The sequence below is a fragment of the Oncorhynchus mykiss genome, chromosome 17, assembly GCF_057628025.1.
Source record: "Oncorhynchus mykiss isolate SJ-2025 chromosome 17, ASM5762802v1, whole genome shotgun sequence".
In the NCBI taxonomy this organism is placed as follows: domain Eukaryota; kingdom Metazoa; phylum Chordata; class Actinopteri; order Salmoniformes; family Salmonidae; genus Oncorhynchus; species Oncorhynchus mykiss.
The window spans coordinates 11,887,501-11,904,397 of record NC_143038.1 but is presented as its reverse complement, the minus strand read 5'-3'; positions in this window follow the sequence as shown (position 1 = coordinate 11,904,397).

Here is a 16,897-nt window from a genome sequence, read left to right as displayed (position 1 = left end):
ACAAGGTGTTTTTCCCACAGAATTGCCGCTCACTGAATGTGTTTTGTTTATCACACCATTCTCTGTAAACTCTAGAGTCTGTAGTGCGTAAAAATCCCAGGAAGGCAGCTGTTTCCGAGATGCTGGAATCACCATGTGTGGCATCAACAATCATACCACGGTCAAAGTTGCTTAAATTACTCATCTTGCCTGTTCTAATGTTTGGTCGAACAACATCTAAAGCTCTCTACTCTATATACTCTATATACAGTGCCTTGCGAAAGTATTCGGCCCCCTTGAACTTTGCGACCTTTTACCACATTTCAGGCTTCAAACATAAAGATATAAAACTGTATTTTTTTGTGAAGAATCAACAAGTGTGACACAATCATGAAGTGGAACGACATTTATTGGATATTTCAAACTTTTTTAACAAATCAAAAACTGAAAAATTGGGCGTGCAAAATTATTCAGCCCCTTTACTTTCAGTGCAGCAAACTCTCTCCAGAAGTTCAGTGAGGATCTCTGAATGATCCAATGTTGACCTAAATGACTAATGATGATAAATACAATCCACCTGTGTGTAATCAAGTCTCCGTATAAATGCACCTGCACTGTGATAGTCTCAGAGGTCCGTTAAAAGCACAGAGAGCATCATGAAGAACAAGGAACACACCAGGCAGGTCCGAGATACTGTTGTAAAGAAGTTTAAAGACGGATTTGGATACAAAAAGATTTCCCAAGCTTTAAACATCCCAAGGAGCACTGTGCAAGCGATAATATTGAAATGGAAGGAGTATCAGACCACTGCAAATCTACCAAGACCTGGCCATCCCTCTAAACTTTCAGCTCATACAAGGAGAAGACTGATCAGAGATGCAGCCAAGAGGCCCATGATCACTCTGGATGAACTGCAGAGATCTACAGCTGAGGTGGGAGACTCTGTCCATAGGACAACAATCAGTCGTATATTGCACAAATCTGGCCTTTATGGAAGAGTGGCAAGAAGAAAGCCATTTCTTAAAGATATCCATAAAAAGTGTCGTTTAAAGTTTGCCACAAGCCACCTGGGAGACACACCAAACATGTGGAAGAAGGTGCTCTGGTCAGATGAAACCAAAATTGAACTTTTTGGCAACAATGCAAGACGTTATGTTTGGCGTAAAAGAAACACAGCTCATCACCCTGAACACACCATCCCCACTGTCAAACATGGTGGTGGCAGCATCATGGTTTGGGCCTGCTTTTCTTCAGCAGGGACAGGGAAGATGGTTAAAATTGATGGGAAGATGGATGGAGCCAAATACAGGACCATTCTGGAAGAAAACCTGATGGAGTCTGCAAAAGACCTGAGACTGGGACGGAGATTTGTCTTCCAACAAGACAATGATCCAAAACATAAAGCAAAATCTACAATGGAATGGTTCAAAAATAAACATATCCAGGTGTTAGAATGGCCAAGTCAAAGTCCAGAATCTGTGGAAAGAACTGAAAACTGCTGTTCACAAATGCTCTCCATCCAACCTCACTGAGCTCGAGCTGTTTTGCAAGGAGGAATGGGAAAGAATGTCAGTCTCTCGATGTGCAAAACTGATAGAGACATACCCCAAGCGACTTACAGCTGTACTCGCAGCAAAAGGTGGCGCTACAAAGTATTAACTTAAGGGGGCTGAATAATTTTGCACGCCCAATTTTTCAGTTTTTGATTTGTTAAAAAAGTTTGAAATACCCAATAAATGTCGTTCCACTTCATGATTGTGTCCCACTTGTTGTTGATTCTTCACAAAAAAATACAGTTTTATATCTTTATGTTTGAAGCCTGAAATGTGGCAAAAGGTTGCAAAGTTCAAGGGGGCCGAATACTTTCGCAAGGCACTGTATTGAGTTGCAGGCAGCCACATGATTCACTGTTCGAACGTAACCTTCCTTGATGAGCTAAATTAGGTCTGTAGAGCAGATGGCATGACCTCTGTCGCTGTGTGGGATAATGTCAGGTTCCACCATGCTCAAATGGTGCAAGCATGGTTTCAGGCCCAACCACAATTTACCACCCTTTACTTACCCCCATACTCTCCTTTCCTTAACCCGATTGAGGAATTTTTCTCCACATGGAGGTGGAAGGTATATGATAGGCGCCCTCACGAACAAGCCGCCCTTCTCCAGGCCATGGATGATGCATGCAATGACATCACGGCAGACCAGTGTCAGGCCTGGATTCGCCCAAAGATTCTTCCCAAGATGTTTGGCTAATGTAAATCCATTGTGATGTGGATGAGAACCTGTGGCCAAATCCATAAGACAGTTTTGATGGAAATATAGAAGTACAGTAATCAATCCTTTGTTGTAGCTTTTTACAGTAAGCCATGTGAGGAACAATTGACGTTTTACTGTAGTTTTTTTCTTTTTTTGTAGCTTATTATTTTTGTTTTGATTCAAAGAAACCTATGTTGTGATTTTATTTCATTTCATCAATAAATGTCATATTTTGTTCAATGATTCCACTGTGTCTGTAGTATTCTCTCTACTAGTCCTTTTACATTGATGTATTTACGTGTAGTAGCATAATGCAACATGTATCACATATTTTGTACTACAATATTTAATGATTGTACGAACAACTACACAGTGAAACTATCTGTATCTTGTGTGGGTGATCTAAATGAATGTTCCTATGGTATTTCATGATAAATGAGTTATTTGAACCAATGATTTTGCAAGTGCAAGGTTTCTTTGAAGATATGAAGGCCCAATGCAATGTTTTGAACATTGCACAGCCTGCGTAACAAGTGATGACCGTTCTGAGTTTTGTGTCTAGAGTTTTGAAAAATGACCACAAGGTTCTGAAAATAGTGCTAAAGTGATTGTAAAAAAAACTGTAATGTGGACTATGTGTTAACCGTGTGAGCGGAATTAGCTGCTCCGTCTAAACCACTCTGTCGGAACTGTTGGAACCGACTAGGAATGCTACGCTAAGCTAACGCTCCCCCTATTATTGGTTTTGATGTCACAGTTGGCCTCGTAAGCTCATTCGTCACTCTGCTTAATGTGGTATTTAAAGAGATATCAACTGGGGAGGGGGGTGGACCTGTTCTTCTGGGCGTGTAGGCGGCTCAGTTGAAACAAACGCAACAGACACTGATGCAATAGGTTTTGGTGAGGGAGGGTTCTTGATGTTCACAGATGAAAACAAAGGTATAGACGGCATTCCTGAAATATAAGAAAAGACCATAAAGAGGTGTAACTTGGTGGTACGGCATTAGATTTTCAGCCTTCGTCCCTCCCCCTATCACACCCTAGTGCATTCTATGTTAGTGATTATTTACATGTGATATGATTCAAAGTGAATCATTTATAGTAACTGATTAATAGGCCTGCGGTGCTTTTCATTCACAGACAAATCTCCTTCACATGTACAAGTCAAGCATGAACTGCAGTGCAATACAGCTAGCTACATCACAGTACAGAAAAGCGTCTATCAAAGTCCAAAACGCATACGCGTACACACAGCAGTGTTCTAGAATATTGGAATATTGGCTTTCATACGTTTAGAATTCTCAGCAAATCTGAAGCTATTTATCCAACTGTCAACACATTTGAATGAATAGAGGACGAGCACCGGAGCTGTGTTGGTTGGGAAATGTGGGGAGGTGCGCATTAGGGCTGTGCATCCCCTGTGGATGATGGTCTCAGAGCCCTGTAGCTATGTCACAATGGGACACCGGATTATCGTGTCTCAGTGACTATGGACTAGGATTACGCTTAACACCCTATGTCAGGGACACTCAACTCTTACCTAGAAGGTCCAGAGTTTGCTGGTTTTCTGTTCTACCTGATAATTCATTGCACACACCTGGTTTAAACCAGTCCCTAATTCGAAGGGAACAATACAAAAATACAGTGGAACCGGCTTCGAGGTCCAGAGTTAAATTTGAAGACCCTAGGTGATGGAAACTAACTCCACACAGACGATGACGCAACCCCCTCAGCCAGCCTGGCCTTTCCTTTCTGCTAAGTACCACGAGTCTGGAATGGGTTTTGGAAAATCAGGAATTGAGAAAAGCAGGTCCCTGACTGATGGAGGCACTGCTGGGATAATACGCATGGGACATGGAGCTTACACACTGGCCAGGACTGCTCTGATTCATCCACGCTAAAGCCTTGCTACTCAGAGATCAGGGGTAGCCGATAAAGGGATTTACACCATTAAAGCTACATTCTGGGATTTGAAGGGGAAAATAATATATCAAGAATTGAAATGACCATTGAACACCTTCCTAAATCCCAGACTTTAGCTTTAAAAAGGTTTCCACTCTTTCATTGGACAATTTAACTCCTAGAATTGAACACTTATCCCCTCTTTTTATCCCCCAGACTGTTTTTTAGGTTTTATCCTTTTCACAGTGTTGTACCTTTTTGGAATTAGCACTTTTGTGCAAAAAAACAAGTTAATGCCACCAACCTGTATTTAAAAAAGAAAAGAAGAGAATGAATCATATGAAAATGAAAAGTATATGTGGTCTATATTTACAAATCTATGTGAAATCAACAATAGTCAAATTGTTCATCTTTAGGTTGTGTTGTGTGATGATAGGCTTGGTGCGCTGATTTCCACCAACAAATTGTTAAAGTGGCTGTCGTGAAAAAGGTCATATTGATTTATTGATGAGCCAGGCTGTTACCACGCTATTTGTGGGGGGGAGAATTGATCTGTTTTTAATGGATCAATTGAAGCAAAACGCTAACAGGTCACAAGATCTTTGCCCCACCAGGTGACTTGGCCTTGTATGTGTGTGTGGGTGCGTGTGTGTGTGTAATTAAGTGTGTCTGTGGTTACCGGGGTGCTCCTGGACCCCTGACCTTTCCATGTCCTGATAGCCTCCCTTGGGATGGGGGGAGGAGAGGAGGCGGGACTTTGTTTTTCTCCAGGAGCTGAAGTAGATGTTACCAGTTCACCAGCTGAGAGAGGCTTGATGAGGGGGAATGGACATGCTTTTCACCTCTGTTTCAAAATGGCCGCTATTTTGACAGGTGCTATTGTCATAGACTCAGCAGCGAAACTGAATGTTATTCCTGTTTTTACATTGATAAAAAATTCAGTTCACTTCATGGCTTTCAGAGTCATTAGGTGATGTCAAATTGTCATAGTTACCTTATTTGGGGATTTAATTTGATTTTGTGGAAATTCAATATTACAGTCGCATTATACTTCTGCTAGTACAGAATGGAATATGTTCCGGGATTCATCCAATGGCAGTTGAGGAGTATACCACCTCAGTCACCGGCTTCATCAATAAGTGCATCAACGACGTCGTCCCCAATATGACCGAGCTATCGATTACAGGCAACATCCGCACCGAACTAAATGCTAGTGCTGCCGCTTTCAAGGAGCAGGACACTAATTCGGACGCTTATAAGAAATCCTGCCATGCCTTCAGACGAACCATCATACAGGCAAAGCGTCAATACAGAACTAAGATTGAATCCTACTATACCGGATCTGATGCTCGTCAGATGTGGCAGGGCTTGTAAACTGTTACAGACTACAAAGGGAAACCCAGCTGCGAGCTGCCCAGTGACGCGAGCCTACCAGATGAGCTAAATGCCTTTTACTGGCAAGTGGCAAGTGTCTGGCAAGTGTCTTCACTGACATTTTCAACCTCTCCCTGACTGAGTCTGTAATACCTACATGTTTCAAGCAGACCACCATAGTCCCTGACTACCACCCCGTAGCACTCACGTCCGTAGCCATGAAGCGTTTTGAAAGGCTGGTCATGGTTCACATCAACACCATCATCCCGGAAACCCTAGACCCACTCCAATTGGCATACCGCCCAAACAGATCCACAGATGACGCAATTTCAATCACACTCCACACTGCCCTTTCCCATCTGGACAAAAGGAACTGAATGCTGTTCATTGACTACAGCTCAGCGTTCAACACCATAGTGCCCACAAAGCTCGTCACTAAGCTAAGGATCCTGGGACTAAACGCCTCCCTCTGCAACTGGATCATGGACTTCCTGACGGGCTGCCCCCAGGTGGTAAGGGTAGGCAACAACACATCTGCCACGCTGATCTTCAAAACGGGGGTCCCTCAGGGGTGCCTGCTTAGTCCCCTCTTGTACTCCCTGTTCATCCACGACTGCATGGCTTAGCACAACTCCAACACAGTCATTAAGTTTGCTGACGACACAACAGTGGTAGGCATGATCACCGACAACGATGAGACAGCCTATAGGGAGGAGTTCATAGACCTGACAGTGTGGTGCCAGGACAACAACCTCTCCCTCAATGCGAGCAAGACAAAGGAGATGATCGTGGCAGTACATCATTGGGACCAAGCTTAGGTCTAGGTCAAGTCTAGGTCCAAAAGGCTCCTTAACAGCTTCTACCCCCAAACCATAAGACTGCTGAACAATTAATCAAATGGCCACCCGGACTATTTACATTGACCCCCCCCCCCCCCCCCCTTTGTTTTTACATTGCTGCTACTCGCTGTTTGTTATCTATGCGTAGTCACTTTACCCTTAACTACATGTACAAATGACCTCTACTAACCTGTTACCCCGCACATTTATTTGATTTGGTACCGATACCCCCTGTATATATAGTTATTGTTATTTTATTGTGTTACTTTTTATTTTAAAAATTGCTTTAGTTTATTTAGTAAATATTTTCTTAACTCTATTTCTTGAACTGCATTGTTGGTTAAGGGCTCGTAAGTAAGTATTTCACGGTAAGGTCTACTACACCTGTTGTATTCGGCGCATGTGACAAATAAAATTTGATTTGATTCACCTTTTTAAAAAACTGTGTAATTTCACAGAAACAGTCACTTGCCCACACTGGCACACACACACGCTCATACACTCACACACACACACACACACACACACACAATGTGTGTATTTTCTCCCTCTGAAAGCAGCCCAGTGTTGATGGCAGATTTAATTGTCCGGGCCAAAGGGCGATGTAAACTGCACGCCTCACAGACAATAACTGCTAGTGTTACCAGGCAGCACAATGTGGTAATGGAGAGAGGGGGAAGAGAGGGGAGAGGGAAAGAGAAAGGGGTGAGAGAGAAAGAGAGAGAGCAAGAGAGTGAGAGAGAGAGAGGAGAGTTGACTCTGATGCTTCAGGGCCCACAAATCGTGTCGCCTTTCCCCCCTCCTCTGCATCCTCTTCCCTCCAACACGCACCCACCATATACTCATCCATCACTATCACCCCTCGCTCTCCTCTCCCTCCATCTTCCATCTCCGTCTAGCCAATTTACTCGCCTCTATTTTTTCTCTCCTCCTCCTCTTCCTCCTCCTCCTCCTCCTCCTCCTCCACTGCAATGTTGTTTTTGTCCTCTTCCATCCCCCCCTCTTTCTCTCTCTCTCTCTCTCTATCTCTCTCTCTTTTTCACTCTCTCTTTTTGTCTGACCATGGATTCTACCCATCTTTAGCAAATCATGGCAACTGTGGTTGAGATGGAGTGTGTGTGTGTGTGTTTGTGTTGTGTTGTGGCGTGCGCCTGTGCATGTGTACAAACCTGTGTGTGTGTGTGCGTGTGTGTGGATATGTATACCCTTGGTAATTAGAACTGAAAGCTACAGCAAACAAATACAGAACCCAGCCCAGTGCCATCTGTCCCCCCAAACTTGACACGCGCACACACACACACACACACACACACACACACACACACACACACACACACACACACACACACAAACAGACACACACACACACACACACACACACACACACACACACACAAACACACTCTTACACTATTTAAGAGCATTAGTTACGACTGTATGGTATAACATCCTGCCCCCAATCCACCTCCAGTACTCCCACCTTCACACACACACACACACGTACACGCCCTTCCTCATCCATGGTCCCCAGGCTCCCTTTGCCACTCATTAACCCTGTCACATTTAAGGTTATGAATTAAATGATTCCAGCGATGCATCTCCACGCATATGAGACATCCACCCCCCCCACCACAACCTCCCTAGCCTGGGGACAGACAGGGGGTCGTCTACCCATGTAGCCCTCCTGTCATTACCAGCACGGTGGTCCCTATCTGCCCGCCGTTGTTTTACTACGGAGACACAGCGCCAAGGCCAAGGTGATCGCATGGTCTCCCAGGGGTCTCTTTGGATGGGCTCTGTTTAAATGTGGTCGATAAACTGCAATTAACATAAGCATGTTGCATATTTGTACAGCGTATTGGAAGAATTGCCAAAAAAAACAACACAAAAAAGCACTTGGTGGTTGAATAAGAATTGTAGGATGGCTACAGTGACGTACTTGTATACATTTACATCTCCATGGTTACTAACAGGGTAATGTGGTTAAGTATTGTCTCAAACAGATGACTCTAAAATACAATGGTACTACAATAGAGCCATGTTGTACTCCATATCTGTCTGTTTCAAAAAGGTCAAAAAGGGGGTGCTTATATTTGTCCTGTTTCACACGAGTGTTTGGTATGAGTTGGAAATGGGATTTTTCCTATCCAACTACCACTGAGACACCCTCGGAGAGCGGGGTCACGAACATGGATTTTTGTTTGTTGTTTTTAGAAGAAAAAAAACAGCCCAAGCCCCCATTTCAAGAAAACCAATATCAATCATATTTTAAATCTCCCTCTATTTTGCAAGAGCACTGGGGGTGAATGTGTGTGTGTGTGTGTGTGTGTGTGCGGCAGCTGTGCGATCCTCAGTCAAATGTGACCCTCCGCCCTAGTAGTACATTTGTGCTTTCCAACACGTGTTAGGGTAATGGCTCTACTACACTCACAAATCAACATCATCCCAGCTTAACAGCAGTGTCACATAAAAGGGGAGGGAGGGAGTATGTGCGTGTGGGCGTATTAATGAGTGGGAGAGAGAAAAAGAGTGAAAGATAGACAGAGTGTTTGTGTGTGTGTGTGTGTGTGATAGAGAGAGAGAGAGAGAGAGAGAGAGAGAGAGAGAGAGAGAGAGAGAGAGAGAGAGAGAGCCTTGTAATACGTGTCAGGTGATGTGGTTGTCTGCCAACAGTCAAGCCTGTCTTATCTAGGGGAGGTAACTGAATCTGCCTATCTGCCTGTCCCTCTTTATTGCGTTTAGGTGTGCTTTATTCCACTCTCATTATCTGACTGATAGCTACCTCTGGTACCTGTGTGATCTCTCTCTCTCTCGCAAGGATAAGGAAACATGTGGGAGTGTGTGCATGCGAATGTGGTTGGGGGTGGGGTAGATCGGTGGGAATTGGCAGTAAGGTGGTGGTGGTATGTGTGTGTGTGTGAGTGCACAGGGATGGGCAAAAATGGCCAAATACAATTACAAAAGACAGACACAAAATACCATAAAGGTCAACGTTTCAAAATAACCTGCAAAACACTTTTATTTTGTAATGTGTTGAATTAAAGTACATTTGTAAGTAGGCAGCCCGAACAGCAACACCATTCTCAGTAACGGTTACAAAAAAAAACGTTTTGCTTGCCATGACTGGGGTATGTTTAAGCAATAAGGGGGTGTGGTATGTGGTCAATACACCACGGCTAAGGGCTGTTCTTAAGCACATCACACCGCAGAGTGCCTGGACACACTGTGGTTTATTGATCATACAGTGCCTTGCGAAAGTATTCGGCCCCGTTGAACTTTGCGACCTTTTGCCACATTTCAGGCTTCAAACATAAAGATATAAAACTGTATTTTTTTGTGAAGAATCAACAACAAGTGGGACACAATCATGAAGTGGAACGACATTTATTGGATATTTCAAACTTTTTTAACAAATCCAAAACTGAAAAATTGGGCGTGGGGAAAAACGGGGGTGGAAATTGGTGGATACATTTCGCCGGTACGGACAGGAAACATAGCTTTTTTTAGGCTCAGGGTTAGTGTTACAATTAGGTTTAGGGTTTAGGTTTAGGGTTAGGAGTTAGGGTTAGGAGTTTGGATTAGTTTTAGGGTTAGGAGTAAGGGTTAGGTTTTGTTTTAGGGTTAGGGTTAGGGTTTTGGGGTTACAGTTAAGGTCAGTGTTAGGTTAAGGGTTAGGGTTAGGGAAAATAGGATTTTCAATGGTAATTGTTTGGTCCCCACAAGGATAGTAAAACCTATGTGTGTGTGCATGTGTGTGTGCATAGGTATGCTTATGTTATTATACTGTATGTGTGTCTGCGCATGTGGGTGTATGGGCGTGCAAGTCTGCGTGTGTGTGTGTGTATATGTGGTGTGTGCGTAAGTGGCTGTACATGTCAAACGTGCCCATTGACTGAGCACACTGCTTTTAACCTGTGTGTCTGCCTCATTAAGGCCCATATCCCTGTTGCCATGGCTGTCTATTAAGGAAGTGAGATAAAAGGGAGATTTGCATGTGAAAGCCTCTCTCTCTCTCTCTCTCTCTCTCTCTCTCTCTCTCTCTCTCTCCCGATGGAAGGAGGAGACAGCCCAGCGCACTTAAGCCGAGTGAGGAGCTAATAGCGTAGAAGGGTCACACACACACAAACACATGCACATACACACACACACACCCACACACACACACACACACAAATACACACACGCACACGTTTGCCTCACACAGCCTCAGCTGCATAATGATACCTTTTGAGGGCTAGTGAAAGATCCTCTGACCACAAGAAGCGGCCATTGAAACACATTGCTAAGAGCCCTATACTTGACCACAGGACTGAAATAAGACACTGAAAACAATGATTATCAGCTCTTCTTGAAACAGGGAACGCTATCTAGAACCTAAAATGGTTCTTCAGAGGTCCCCATAGGGGAACCCTTTGAAGAACCATGGTTGGTTCCAGGTAGAGCACTTTTGGTTCCAAGTAGAACTGTTTTGGGTTCTATGTAGAACCCTTTCCACAGAGGGCTCTACATGGAACCCAAAATGGTTCTACCTGGAACCCAAAAGGGTTTTAGCTGGAACCAAAAAGGGTTCTCCTATGGGCGTGGCCAAAGAATCCTTTTGGAACCATTTTTTCTAAGAGTGTTGTGTCCATACTCAACATGTTCAGCACATAAACATGATTGTCTTTGATGGGCCACATGTGAAATGGTCTGTGTTTACCACAAGCGTTTGATTCCCTTATTCATACTTTTTTTTGAGAGTGTATTTATATGGATAGGTACACACTTCCAAACGGGTTCTTCGGCTGTCCCTGTCATGTTGTGTCTTGTCTCTGTCCTTTCCCTTCACCCTGTCTCCCTCTGCTGGTCGTTGTTAGGTTACCTTTTCTCCCCCGCTTTCTCCCAGCTGTTCCTTGTCTCCTCTAACTACCCATTCACCCCGTTTCCCACCTGTTCCCTTTTTTCCCTCTGATTAGGTCCCTATATCTCTCTCTGTTTCTGTTCCTGTCCTTGTCGGATTCTTGTTTGTGTTTCATGCCTGAGCCAGACTATCGTCATGTTTGCTGTACCTTGTCCTGTCCTGTCGGAATCTGCCGGTCTATCTGAGCCTACCTATGTTTGGTTATTAAAGAAGCTCTGTTTAAGTTAGTTCGCTTTTGGGTCCTCATTCACTCACCCTAACAGAAGAATCCGACCAAGAATGGACCCAGCGACTTCGGACCCTCTCCACTCAGCCGTCGGGATCCAGGGAGCGATGCTAGGCAGACACGAGCAGGAAGTGTCTGCTGCTCGACATGCCGTTGAGACCCTGGCCACCCAAGTCTCCAACCTCACAGAACAGGTTCACCATCTCCGCCTCGATCCACCGGCCACTTCCAGGGCTTTCGAATCTCCGGAGCCCAGAATCAATAACCCGCCGTGTTACTCTGGGGAGCCCACTGAATGCCGCTCGTTCCTCACCCAGTGTGATATTGTGTTTTCTCTCCAGCCCAACACTTACTCCAGGAGCACTGCTCGTGTCGCCTACGTCATATCTCTCCTTATTGGACGGGCTCGTGAGTGGGGCACGGCAATCTGGGAGGCAAGGGCTGAGTGTACTAACCAGTATCAGGACTTTAAGGAGGAGATGATACGGGTTTTTGATCGATCTGTTTTTGGGGAGGAGGCTTCCAGGGCCCTGTCTTCCCTATGTCAAGGCAATCGATCCATAACCGACTACTCTATTGAGTTTCGCACTCTTGCTGTCTCCAGTGGCTGGAACGAGCCGGCCTTGCTCGCTCGTCTTCTGGAGGGTCTCCGCGCAGAGGTAAAGGATGAGATTCTCTCCCGGGAGGTTCCTTCCAGCGTGGATTCCTTGATTGAACTCGCTATTCGCATTGAGCGACGGGTTGATCTTCGTCACCGAGCTCGTGGAAAGGAGCTCGCGCTCTCCGTCGCCCCCCTCTCCGCATCACTACCATCTTCCTCTGCCGGCTCGGGTGCTGAGCCCATGCAGCTGGGAGGTATCCGCATCTCGACTAAGGAGAGGGAACGGAGAATCACCAACCGCCTCTGTCTCTATTGCGGTTCCGCTGGTCATTTTGTCACTTCATGTCCAGTAAAAGGCCAGAGCTCGTCAGTAAGCGGAGGGCTACTGGTGAGCGCTACTACTCCTGTCTCTCCTTCAAGATCCTGCACTACCTTGTCGGTCCATCTACGCTGGACCGGTTCGTCAGCTTCCTGCAGTGCCTTAATAGACTCTGGGGCGGAGGGCTGTTTTATGGACGAGACCTGGGCTCGGGAACATGACATTCCTCTCAGACAGTTAAAGGAGCCCACGGCCTTGTTCGCCCTGGATGGTAGTCCTCTCCCCAGGATTCAGCGTGAGACGCTACCTTTAACCCTCACTGTTTCTGGTAATCATAGTGAAACCATTTCTTTTTTAATTTTTCGTTCACCTTTTACACCTGTTGTTTTGGGCCATCCCTGGCTAGTTTGTCATAATCCTTCCATTAATTGGTCTAGTAATTCTATCCTCTCCTGGAACGTCTCTTGTCATGTGAAATGTTTAATGTCTGCTATCCCTCCTGTTTCCTCTGTCTCTTCTTCACAGGAGGAGCCTGGTGATTTGACAGGGGTGCCGGAGGAATATCACGATCTGCGCACGGTGTTCAGTCGGTCCAGGGCCACCTCTCTTCCTCCACACCGGTCGTATGATTGTAGTATTGATCTCCTTCCGGGAACCACCCCCCCCCGGGGTAGACTATACTCTCTGTCGGCTCCCGAACGTAAGGCTCTCGAAGATTATTTGTCTGTAGCTCTTGACGCCGGTACCATAGTCCCCTCCTCCTCTCCCGCCGGAGCGGGGTTTTTTTTTTGTCAAGAAGAAGGACGGGTCTCTGCGCCCCTGCATAGATTATCGAGGGCTGAATGACATAACAGTGAAGAATCGTTATCCGCTTCCTCTTATGTCTTCAGCCTTCGAGATCCTGCAGGGAGCCAGGTTTTTCACTAAGTTGGACCTTCGTAACGCTTACCATCTCGTGCGCATCAGGGAGGGGGACGAGTGGAAGACGGCGTTTAACACTCCGTTAGGGCACTTTGAATACCGGGTTCTTCCTTTCGGCCTCGCTAACGCTCCAGCTGTCTTTCAGGCATTAGTCAATGATGTCCTGAGAGACATGCTGAACATCTTTGTTTTCGTTTACCTTGACGATATCCTGATTTTTTCACCGTCACTCCAGATTCATGTTCAGCACGTTCGACGTGTCCTCCAGCGCCTTTTAGAGAATTGTCTTTTTGTGAAGGCTGAGAAGTGCACTTTTCATGCCTCCTCCGTCACATTTCTCGGTTCTGTTATTTCCGCTGAAGGCATTAAGATGGATCCCGCTAAGGTCCAAGCTGTCATTGATTGGCCCGTCCCTAAGTCACGCGTCGAGCTGCAGCGCTTTCTCGGCTTCGCGAACTTCTATCGTCGTTTCATCCGTAATTTCGGTCAGGTGGCAGCTCCTCTCACAGCCCTTACTTCTGTCAAGACGTGCTTTAAGTGGTCCGTTTCCGCCCAGGGAGCTTTTGATCTCCTCAAGAATCGTTTTACATCCGCTCCTATCCTTGTTACACCTGACGTCTCTAGACAGTTCGTTGTCGAGGTTGACGCGTCAGAGGTGGGCGTGGGAGCCATTCTTTCTCAGCGCTCCCTCTCTGACGACAAGGTCCACCCATGCGCGTATTTTTCTCATCGCCTGTCGCCGTCGGAACGTAACTATGATGTGGGTAACCGCGAACTGCTCGCCATCCGGTTAGCCCTAGGCGAATGGCGACAGTGGTTGGAGGGGGCGACCGTTCCTTTTGTCGTTTGGACTGACCATAGGAACCTTGAGTACATCCGTTCTGCCAAACGACTTAATGCGCGTCAGGCGCGTTGGGCGCTGTTTTTCGCTCGTTTCGAGTTCGTGATTTCTTATCGTCCGGGCTCTAAGAACACCAAGCCTGATGCTTTGTCTCGTCTCTTCAGTTCTTCAGTAGCCTCCACTGACCCCGAGGGGATTCTCCCTGAGGGGCGTGTTGTCGGGTTGACTGTCTGGGGAATTGAGAGGCAGGTAAAACAAGCGCTCACTCACACTCCGTCGCCGCGCGCTTGTCCTAGGAACCTTCTTTTCGTTCCCGTTCCTACTCGTCTGGCCGTTCTTCAGTGGGCTCACTCTGCCAAGTTAGCCGGCCACCCTGGCGTTCGGGGTACGCTTGCTTCCATTCGCCAGCGTTTTTGGTGGCCCACCCGGGAGCATGACACGCGTCGTTTCGTGGCTGCTTGTTCGGTCTGCGCGCAGACTAAGTCCGGTAACTCTCCTCCTGCCGGCCGTCTCAGGCCGCTTCCTATTCCCTCTCGACCGTGGTCTCACATCGCCTTAGATTTTGTCACCGGACTGCCTTCGTCAGCGGGGAAGACTGTTATTCTTACGGTTGTCGATAGGTTCTCTAAGGCGGCTCATTTCATTCCCCTTGCTAAGCTTCCTTCTGCTAAAGAGACGGCACAAATCATCATCGAGAATGTTTTCAGAATTCATGGCCTTCCGTCAGACGTCGTTTCGGACAGAGGTCCGCAATTCACGTCTCAATTTTGGAGGGAGTTTTGCCGTTTGATTGGGGCTTCCGTCAGTCTCTCTTCCGGCTTTCACCCCCAGTCTAACGGTCAAGCAGAACGGGCCAATCAGACTATTGGTCGCATCTTACGCAGTCTTTCTTTTCGCAACCCTGCGTCTTGGTCAGAACAGCTCCCCTGGGCAGAATACGCCCACAACTCGCTTCCTTCGTCTGCGACCGGGCTATCTCCTTTTCAGAGTAGCCTCGGGTACCAGCCTCCGCTGTTCTCATCTCAGTTCGCCGAGTCCAGCGTCCCCTCCGCTCAGGCTTTTGTCCAACGTTGCGAGCGCACCTGGAAGAGGGTCAGGTCTGCACTTTGCCGTTATAGGGCGCAGACTGTGAGGGCTGCTAATAAGCGTAGAACTAAGAGTCCTAGATATTGTCGCGGTCAGAGAGTTTGGCTCTCCACTCAGAACCTTCCCCTTAAGACGGCTTCTCGCAAGTTGACCCCGCGGTTCATTGGTCCGTTCCGTATTTCTCGGGTCATTAATCCTGTCGCAGTTCGACTTCTTCTTCCGCGATACCTTCGTCGCGTCCACCCGGTCTTCCATGTCTCCTGTATTAAGCCCGTTCTTCGCGCCCCCGCTCGTCTTCCCCCCCCCCCCCCATCCTTGTCGAGGGCGCACCCATCTACAGGGTCCGCAGGATTTTGGACATGCGTCCTCGGGGCCGTGGTCACCAGTACCTTGTCGATTGGGAGGGGTACGGTCCTGAGGAGAGGAGTTGGGTTCCCTCTCGGGACGTGCTGGACCGTGCGCTGATCGAGGATTTCCTCCGTTGCCGCCAGGTTTCCTCCTCGAGTGCGCCAGGAGGCGCTCGGTGAGTGGGGGGGTACTGTCATGTTGTGTCTTGTCTCTGTCCTTTCCCTTCACCCTGTCTCCCTCTGCTGGTCGTTGTTAGGTTACCTTTTCTCCCCCGCTTTCTCCCAGCTGTTCCTTGTCTCCTCTAACTACCCATTCACCCCGTTTCCCACCTGTTCCCTTTTTTCCCTCTGATTAGGTCCCTATATCTCTCTCTGTTTCTGTTCCTGTCCTTGTCGGATTCTTGTTTGTGTTTCATGCCTGAGCCAGACTATCGTCATGTTTGCTGTACCTTGTCCTGTCCTGTCGGAATCTGCCGGTCTATCTGAGCCTACCTATGTTTGGTTATTAAAGAAGCTCTGTTTAAGTTAGTTCGCTTTTGGGTCCTCATTCACTCACCCTAACAGTCCCCATAGGATAACTATTTTTGGTTCCAGGTAGAACCATTTTTGGTTCCAGGTACAACCCTTTTGAGTTCCCGAAAGGGTTCTTCCTGGAACCAAAAGGGTTCTTCAAAGGGCTCTCCTATGGGGACCACAATAAATGTCAAGTCTTGAAATAAGGTCTCATCGACTGAAGCGATTGCGAAATCAACATTTCAAAGGTGAACGACACATCAGTCTTACGTACATAGATGAGGAAGGAAACTATGGGGTTTTCATTCTCGGCAACACAAGGAAATACAGTGTTGTTTACACAGAAGTGGCTCTCTACATCTAACAGAAAACATCCCTGTACATGTGATTCCAGAGCTTGGGATTTTGCATTATACGCTTCACTTAAAATTGTTAATGGTTGTCCTTCACAGTCAATATGTGGTTTCTCTGTTAGCACTATACAGTTCATATCCATTTAAAAACTTCCACATGTTTTATAATATAGACAGTGTTGCAGTCAAGAAGGGGTTTCTGTGTTTAGTATATAAGGGGTTGTGGTCGACCATGTGCAGTCCAAGGTTGAGCTGCATTATGCAGCCTGTGGCAGCTGGCCCTCTCCTCCTGCTCCTCCTCTCCCTCTCTCTTCTCTCCGCTCCCAATTTTAATTAACTACACACATGACCCCAGAGAGAGGAGGGCAGAGGGAGAGAGGGAAAGAAAACAAAAATATTTTGCTCTGACTGAAAAGGGAACTTGGTTCCAGTAACAGGAAGTG